Here is a 9,301-nt window from a genome sequence, read left to right as displayed (position 1 = left end):
CTGAAAAAAAGACAATTGGTGGAGAGGAGAAAGATGGAAGAAAAAAAGTCAGTCAAAGATAGTCTTTTTTTCGGGTAGGATTTCCAATGTAAGTCTTCGTTACATAAACTTTTGAAATGAAAAGTTACTGAAATCTCTCAAAAGTAACTTTTTCTACACATATTAGACTTAATTTTTGCAGAGGAACCTGTTTGTCAGAAAGAACACTGATTTCATTAGCACAAAAAGGGATAGCTTTATGCGATGTTTGCAGTGAGTGAGCTAAGAATTGATCTCAGTAGCTGAGGCTGACATGAAATTGATGAAAGCTAGCTAGTCACGTCAATAACACAAGCCAGGATGACCGTGACAAGCAGGTGCCGTGTGAAACAAGAGGACCTGAACTTAATGCAGACCTCACTATTTACAACCCCCTCCAACTACCAAAACAACTCATGTAAAATACAGTAATCATACATACATACATACATACATACATACATACATACATACATACATACATACATACATACATACATACATACATATACCTGTACATGAACGTTGTTTAATTCGTCCTGCATGTATACCTTATACTGAAGAACTTTGTACTACCGACTGTTGAACTTTTTCGAAGACAATTAGCACTGATCTTGGAGCGGACGTTCACTCCAGGGTCTACACAGTAACAATATCTGATACAGGCCTCGTGAACATTTCCTAAATATGCAACTTTTCATCACAACCAAAATGTTTGAGAAAAAAACAACAACACAATATACAGTTCTCTGTGTTGACCGGATATAGTATTTAGCAGAGTCTCTAACTATAAATACAGATCACCTGGCCACCACCACCACCACCACCACCACCACCACCACCACCACCACCACCACCACCACCATTACCATCATCATCATCGTCATGATGGACGCGTTCGTTGTTCAATTTCTCCAATGGGGTTCGGTAAGGGATGACGACGAGGAAGACAACTCGTCGTATCGTTTTGTGACTATGTTGTTGGTGTTACAGTGAAGAGAGTCAGTTGACATCTATCACCACATACGATTAAGTGCACTTGATAGATAAGATATACCAACCAAGCGTGTCCAAACTTAAAGTGTGACTGAGTTGCTATAGTAACAACTTTCAGCCTTCTCCTGAGTCACGATACATTCCTAAAAGTTATTTCTCGCCATTCATATATCTCGTTTATCATGTCGGCAAATAAAATATACACCTCAACGATAGCCTTTTTCCGTGTAGTCACTCTCAAACTCCAAAAGTGTGGCAATTCTCCAAGCGCTTACGATTTGTCTTTATATCAACATGCGTTAGGCTGAGACAGTAAAAAAACCTTTTTAATATAGCCACATACTCAGTTGAAGATGTTTTCTTCTACTTATATATATATATATATATATGAATATATGATAAGTCATGGCTTAAATATGATCGGGAATAGCTTCAATACCATATATATATATATATATATATATATATATATATATATATATATATATATATATATATATATATATATATATATATATATATATATATATATATATATACATACATATACAATGCATGGTGAATCCAAAGAAAGGCTAATGATCTAATGGTTCGCAGGTTGAATGCGCAAAGGACGGGCGGCAGGCAGAGAGGTACAGTCGATAAGAAAGGGCAAAATTCAAGTTGTTGACGTTAAACGTTTGTGCACGCACATATGCAACATTGCTATATCTGGTTGAATTTCTTCTTTATCTAACAATCACATAACTTAACAGAAATTGAATTTCTTACACCTTTCTTGTTGATTGGACAATGAAAAAGACCATCCCTGCAGCTACAATCAAATTAGCATACCGTACATAGTCCCCGTCTCCGTCCACAATGGGAGTGAAACTAATGACGATACCAGGGATCTTTCGACGTAATCGGTTGCCTCGGGAATTGGACTCAAGATAGAAGATGTCCTTGCGATGTCAATTCAATTGCACTTAATAACAGACTTACCGTGTCCTCTTGTAGATTACATTTCATGTCTTTTTCACGTGCGAAATAGACACAGTTTGCAATGACAAAATTTATTGTGAGATGATAGACTTAGACTGACCGAGTGAAATAGACACAGTTTATACAGTGACACAATCTGTATCTACTTAGACTGACCGTTTCCGCTTGTAGATTTCATTTCATGTCTATTTCACGTGTGAAATAGACACACTTTGCAATGAAAAAATCTATGATGAGATGACACACTTTGACTATGTCCTCTTGAAGGAGACATTTTTGTGTGTCTATTTCAGGTGTGAACTACACAGTTTACAATGACACAATCAATGGTGAGATCATACATTTCGACTGACGGAGTGAAATAGACAGCTTAAAATAACAAAATATATTGTGGTGAGAGATGATGATACACTCATCCTTCTCCACCCGCATGTTGACATCTTGGAGTCATCAGATCTCATCCCTCCCCCTCCCCTCGCCTCCCCTCCTCCTCTCCATCCACTTCCTATTCATAGCATGCCGTCTGCTTATCAATTCGAATATGACAATGCGCGTGTTTACAAACAACTAACAACGACAAACACAGCGGTGAAACAATGCAAACTAAGATAAGATAAGACATTATAAACAAATATAATAAAAGAAACTCATTTTGTTTTTAAGTTGAGTTGTCTAATTTCCTTACGTTGAAAAAAAACAAATATGGAAACTTCAACCTCCTTATACTGTGGTGTGACATATCTTCTCACGGTTTCTCTACTTTCTTCGGGTCAAAATGATAGTTGGAAGTTATATGTGGGGTGTTTTTTAAAACTTTAAAAAAAAATATATTTTCCACGTTAGTTAGTTAACACTTGGCAACACAAATGAACCCAGTCTAGTAAAATCCGCGAAAGGTGAACAATTATGCTCAAAAATATATTTCCCCCAACCAAATTAAGTCAGTGTGAATATAGTCAACCATTTTCATTTTTGCATTTGCACACAAAAATGTCGCCTTGTATCCGTACACTCACTACTGACAATAACCCGGACAATCTAAGCTATATATACCGGGAGTAATAACAGAGCGCACGATATCCACTGACCACAAACCGGGTGTCAGTCTTTCAAATGTAAGCCACCAGCCACCCGATCGTGAGTTGGCATATACCAGTATGCTCCATCAGCGTTTGCATTATGGAGAACTACCGGTGTTGAAACGTATTTGAATATATTTATAACTTTGTAATAATACACACAGAAGCGAGCAATTATTCGGGGTCAAAATTTTGCGAACAGCGGACTTGGAGATAGTGAAAACCAGGCAGGCGTACTTCATTGTTGTCTGACTGCCTTCAGGCTTCCTTCGTATTAACCATACTTCTTGGTTTTGTTGCCTGCTACTCATTCGATTTCTGAAACTGAATGACAGTCATTGGTAGGATAATTCAATATTTCAGTTTAACGTAGTTATATGACAATGTGTATTGTTTACCAACCCTGTTAACGCCTCCCTGAACAGAGCGCTCAAACTTTTTTTTTTAAAGTGGTTTCATATTAAGCGCGTAACAAAAAAAAGAAAAGAAAAGAAAAAACTTTGGGAAAACGAAAACGCCTTTCGCATTTTCTTTTTGCGTGTCTCCACACAAAAAAAAGTACTGAAGGGAAAGTTTGAGGGTTACTTTTAACTTTTATGACGGTACTAAACAGGATCGCTAAACGAAACGAATATCATCAATCACATAGAAATCGACAGCGCTGTTCCATGTAGTAGACACAAGCGAAGAAGGATGTGTCTATGACTTTTTCATAGGCTGTCACACGTGTCTAGCTTATTTGCATGACAGTGCACCGCAGCAGGTGCCTCGATTTAATCAAGCCCAGTCACTTCTAACAAACAATAATCACACAACACCGATTCCAGTCTGAGTTATGCATGCATATGTTGAACAAGTACTATCAACTAGCCGGCATTCATTGCCGGTAGACCCCCAATTTTCCACTTCAAAACACTCCTGAACACGCAAAAACAAGGAGAAAAAAGCGAAAGAAATTTCATTATGAGTTGCAGAAATACTCTTAAACACATTTAATATTCCACTTACTTTTTGAACACACATAATCAAGAACAGAAGCAAAACGGTAAATGGTGCCGCCGGCCGCCGGCTCAGTTTAAAAGAAACCTGAGGCTGAAGGTACATGTGCGCGCGTACATCGGTACTATTTTGTTCTTAAATAACCAGAAAAGGTCGCAGCAAACAAGTGTACGAACATATGAGGGGTCATGACAAACTTTACAATTACATTTCAAGCTGTATTTCGTAAATGTTCGTATTTCATCGGTACTATTACTGATAGTAATATTTTTTTTGGTAAAAAGGAAAAGCACAAGGAGGCTTTGTTCGATCCTTGTAACAATTTAGCCTAACGTGAAGCCAAAATATTTTTGAAAACAAACATTTATTAACTTGAAGTTGACCTCTGTGTTCATTACAAATTGATAGTATGTGACTTTCTAAAGTATGCAATCTGGTATACTCCATAGCAAATCACGTTTCAACTGTATACCTCCAAACTTGATAATATTTTGATATTTTCTTTACCACGTGCACTCGACAAGAATGACCTTAGTTGCCCCTATGTGCAACTAAAGGAAATTTTGGATGCCTTATTTTTCATTTCCAATGCAATATTTGTTCCATTGTGTTCTTTTGTTTAATGACAACACCGGTGGTGGCATATATAAATTGGAGAACTCTTTGCAAGCGATAATGGTGAACACGTGTTTCTTAGCCGGTTCTTTCATTTCGTTTCAAGCCGTGGTTTATATCTGTAAGCAAAGCGCACACTAACACAGACCAAATCACTCGGTTGGACGTGGGTCGCAGTTTTCCGCACAAGTTTTATGATCTATTATCAGACAGGTTTTACAACTGCTGCATGTGATGTGATATTATTTCATCGCTTATTATCTTTTCACTCGCCGGGTCTTTCAGTTGTTCAGTGTACTACCCGTACCTAAAATCAGAAACCAACACATCGGGTGGTTGAACACTTTTCTTAACTACCCTTTGGTGTAAACCGCTGTAGAAGTTTTATAATATAACGATCACAACAGCACGGACTGTTGTTTTTTTCAGTTTACAAAATATATGAATAAATATGAAATTGATCATGCTAACAAAAGAAAAGTACTGTGCCCTAAATTAAAGGGTGATATTACCCAATAAAATGCGACTGCGGTTCCTTCTTCAACTGTATAATACACATTTGCCAAATCGTGCATAAGCTAAAAGGGACAACTAGGATATCCGCTTGTCACATCAACATTTATTACTTACGTAAAACCTACAAAGTGCTTTTCATGGTAGATTTGAGAGACGCTAAACTGAACTAAACTCTGGAAGAATAGTTCCCGTTCTGATCGTCTCGGAGTCCTGAACACCACATCACAACAATTTGTGAACACATTGGCATACCGCAATTGATTTCTACGCACAGATATGTATCTTTGTTCTTTTCTTTGCATTTTGTCCGGTTTTATGCTTGAGTTTGTCGCGGAAACCAAGATAAGGAAAGGCATGGCAGTGTTTTATATTACGACATACACATGTCAGTGGTGAAAAAGTCACTGAAGCATGCATATCAAATTACACAATGTAATGTTAGATTTGCATGCCGATTTCACGTCGATTTCTCCGATTTCATCGTCCAACACAATAAGACACACGTTTGTCGAATTACAGAAACGAGGAAATGGCAAAAAATTGCTTGATAACGAGCAATATAACGTCTACTGAATATTCGATACCCATAACATTAAAATTTCCATAAATGTATAATCCCCTCCTATCTATTTTACAGCAAAAGAAGAAGAGCCAGGCATAGATGAAAAAAAAAGTTTTCATGCTTTTATGAGGAAACTGACTGAGGAAATCAAAAGTTTTGGAATGTTTGGAGGTAGGCCGAAAAAGTTCACGAAAAAACCCCGAAACAGACAAGAAAGTGTCATACATTTGATAGGGTTTTATCTCATGTAACATGAATGGCTATTTCCATCCAAATATTCACAACACGAGTCAGGAATCATAATATGAATGGACCAGCTTTTAACATTTAAAAAAACCCCTAAACGGTTGTAAGTTACGTTCATGACTCACGTCACGCTACCACTAGTATATGTTAAAACGATAGAGACGGCTAAGTATTATGCTGACAACTCACAACTGTCTTCTATCGCGATTGCCACCGATATTGTATTAGGGATTATGAAATGATCGATCGTTTATATTCAGACGGGCTGTACTCGCACACACATGCGAGATGTCTCATTGAAGTTTTCAAATGGGTCTCTTGAGGGCACCAATGGCGCATGCGCATCTCGGTTGTCATCGTTCATTCGCCGCCACTCGTTAAATAAGGAAATATTATTCAATTCATGTAATATTACACAGTTATGGTTCATAGTTAATCTAGATAAGAAGCCCCATAATTACAAGAATATTGTCTTAATAATTGTAATGAAAAATCGATGCTGGCCGTCTTTTACGGCTATACGGGTGGTTTCTGAATTATAGTGCATACATTGCGGAACAGTATAAGCGCAATTACTGTCACATTGAACTGCCTAGCGCTTCAATCACATTACCATTACAGTAGTAATTGTATTGGGAAAATTGAAAAATGCATGAAGAAAGTCAACAGTGTTGGGGTCTGTAAATGTATAAATATTACATACTGAGTTATTTGTGAGATCGGCTGTTACCATGATATTAAATTTGATAGGCATCAAATGTATTTAACCCCAAGGCTTGTTTTGGCAAGCAAAGCAATCAAATAGTAAAATACACACAGTAGGGAAACCATTATGTCTGGCTCTATGTAGTTTGGAATGTGAACACCGCCACTGCAAAAGGTTTCTGAATTTTTGTGACAGTTTTTTGCCAACTTGCAAACTTTTGACGTAATTTTATAAGTTGCGGTTATTTCTAGGAATCCAGTCCAAAACTACACCCTTCTATTTTAAAAATAATCGAAGAAAAAAGAAAAATTGTCGAACTGTTTTTGGCGGGAAGCTGTAAACAAAAATTGTTCAAATTGTTTTTTTTGGCGGGAAAGTGTAAAGAAAAAACAGTTCAAACTATTTTTGGCGGGAAAATCCTTTCGTACTGAATATGTTGATACTCGGCTAGTATCATTAGACTTTTCTTTACTATGCTTTTAAATACCGAACTTTCCACAAAATCTCTCGGGACAATTTGACTATAATCAAAATTTATACCCTTTGAAAACAATCCCTACATTTGGAATTGCTTTTTGTTTACCAGACGTGATCCACTAAAGTAATGGCAGACTTTTAGGTTTGTCTACAAGTTTTTAGTTGTTAAAACGAAAGTAATGCACATTTGACGAATATTTTGGAGTAGTGTACTTGGTCTTATTTCGACTTTGTCAATACTTACATTTCCTCTGTGGCAGCGAGTGACAAATACTCGTGTATTTGCAGACAAGAATTAGGGAGACCGTACTGGGAGTCATTTCCACAAAGGGCATGCGAAGAGCAAGAGACAGTCTGTATTTGTACAGTGGTAGATTGAGTAATGGCAGGGGATAAAAAAACTAGTCAGATTTGATTCAGATCAATAACCTGGGGTCACATGTTGTTGCTTTACATCACGATTTCATGTCCCTCTAACAGTTCATGTAGGATGAGTCTATTTTCTACCCACTCCTTTTGTTTTTGGATCAAAACGCTAACTATCAATCATTTGACACGGAAAATTTTGAAAGCCAGAATTCAAGTTAAAGGTCATGTCGACGGAGCATACTCACCGGGGAGCTCTTCAAAGAACCAACAGCCAGAAAAAATGCAAATTGAAAATTAGGACAACATTTATGAAGAAAACACGTTGCTCGCGATTTACTTAACAAGCCGAGAGAATCAATAGTTGACGTTGGCATCGTACTCGATGTGGCATCTATACACAAGATAGAAACTGTGTTACATGTAAAAAGGCCACTTAAAATGAAATCCTTATATTCAACACAATAACAGTTTAGAATGCTACAAAGATTTTTAAGATCGGAAATCTATACTTACACGTTTAGATAAAGATCCTTCCCTCAGTTTCATCTATATATTGTGGGGCTACAGTTATCTGGGCGTCCTAACGTACCTACGCAACAATTCAGCATGCATGACTGTTTCAACTATACACGCGGCAACCTTTGTTCATTTTTTTTACGAAGATGTACCCGGTGACTAATTGAGACAAAGGGTCTATATATTAGAGTCGACACTTCGTCGGTGTAGCTCATCGTTACATTTTAATAACGACGGTAGATAAATCATGATTACCGTTGATGATAGAAAGCTCACTGGTAACGAGAATTAATTGACAACTCCTACCATCATCTTAAATATAATTCATCCACGAAAACACAATAACTTAGATCGCATATCAATGAATGGGAACATCACGATAAACTTGTGATAATACGATTCTGTCAATTTTGATCCGGAAAGATTTTACATCTAATCTTGACATCAAAATAGTTAGACCTGGGCTATTTGATATCGACACAACTGTTGGTACTTTGGGGCGGGGGGGGGGGGGGTATTCAAAATTGCTTAAGCTTTTTACGCCTCCTGATCTCAAAAAAAGTGTAGCGAAATAAAAAGACTGACAACTTGTATTTGAAACTTCTCTCCAGATATTTTGTAGTCACCAGTGCACCGTAGACATTAATCGTTCTTTTATGGCCAATACACAATGTTTGAGGTTCAGGTGTACTAGACAAGGACGTTCCAAGTTTGAATGTCCCCATGCAATGCCTATCCTACCCTACCCAACGCAACACAACGAATAAACGTTTTGGAAATAATGCCATTTTCTGAGGCCGGGTCGCGTAAAACTTCGAGTTGTTCCATTTCGGTTGTTAAATGTCGAAGTAGAGCTACATCTGAGCATAAATATAATGGCGAGAAGAATAAATAGTTTCGTTAATTCCTCAATAAATCATGTACCCAATGGCACAGTATCAATATCAGATATCAAATGAACATTATATCATTATCTATAGGCCGTAGAAATTAAGTTATAATGGCGCAATATTAATATTATCATATTCTGAATCATAACAAATGCTTTTGATGTTCTGTTCAATTGATCATTTCTACGGGTTTAATTAAACTATGCTATGTTTTGAATACTTTTAAGCAGTTTTATTACGCGTAATTAATTGTCAAACTAATTAATTAACACGAATCAATCTTCATTAAAAGAGTGAGACTTCTCACGCCATGAATTCGTTAAACCAG

The sequence above is a fragment of the Glandiceps talaboti genome, chromosome 1 (genome assembly GCF_964340395.1).
Source record: "Glandiceps talaboti chromosome 1, keGlaTala1.1, whole genome shotgun sequence".
Classification (NCBI taxonomy): Eukaryota; Metazoa; Hemichordata; class Enteropneusta; family Spengelidae; genus Glandiceps; species Glandiceps talaboti.
Note: the sequence above shows the minus strand (reverse complement) of the source record.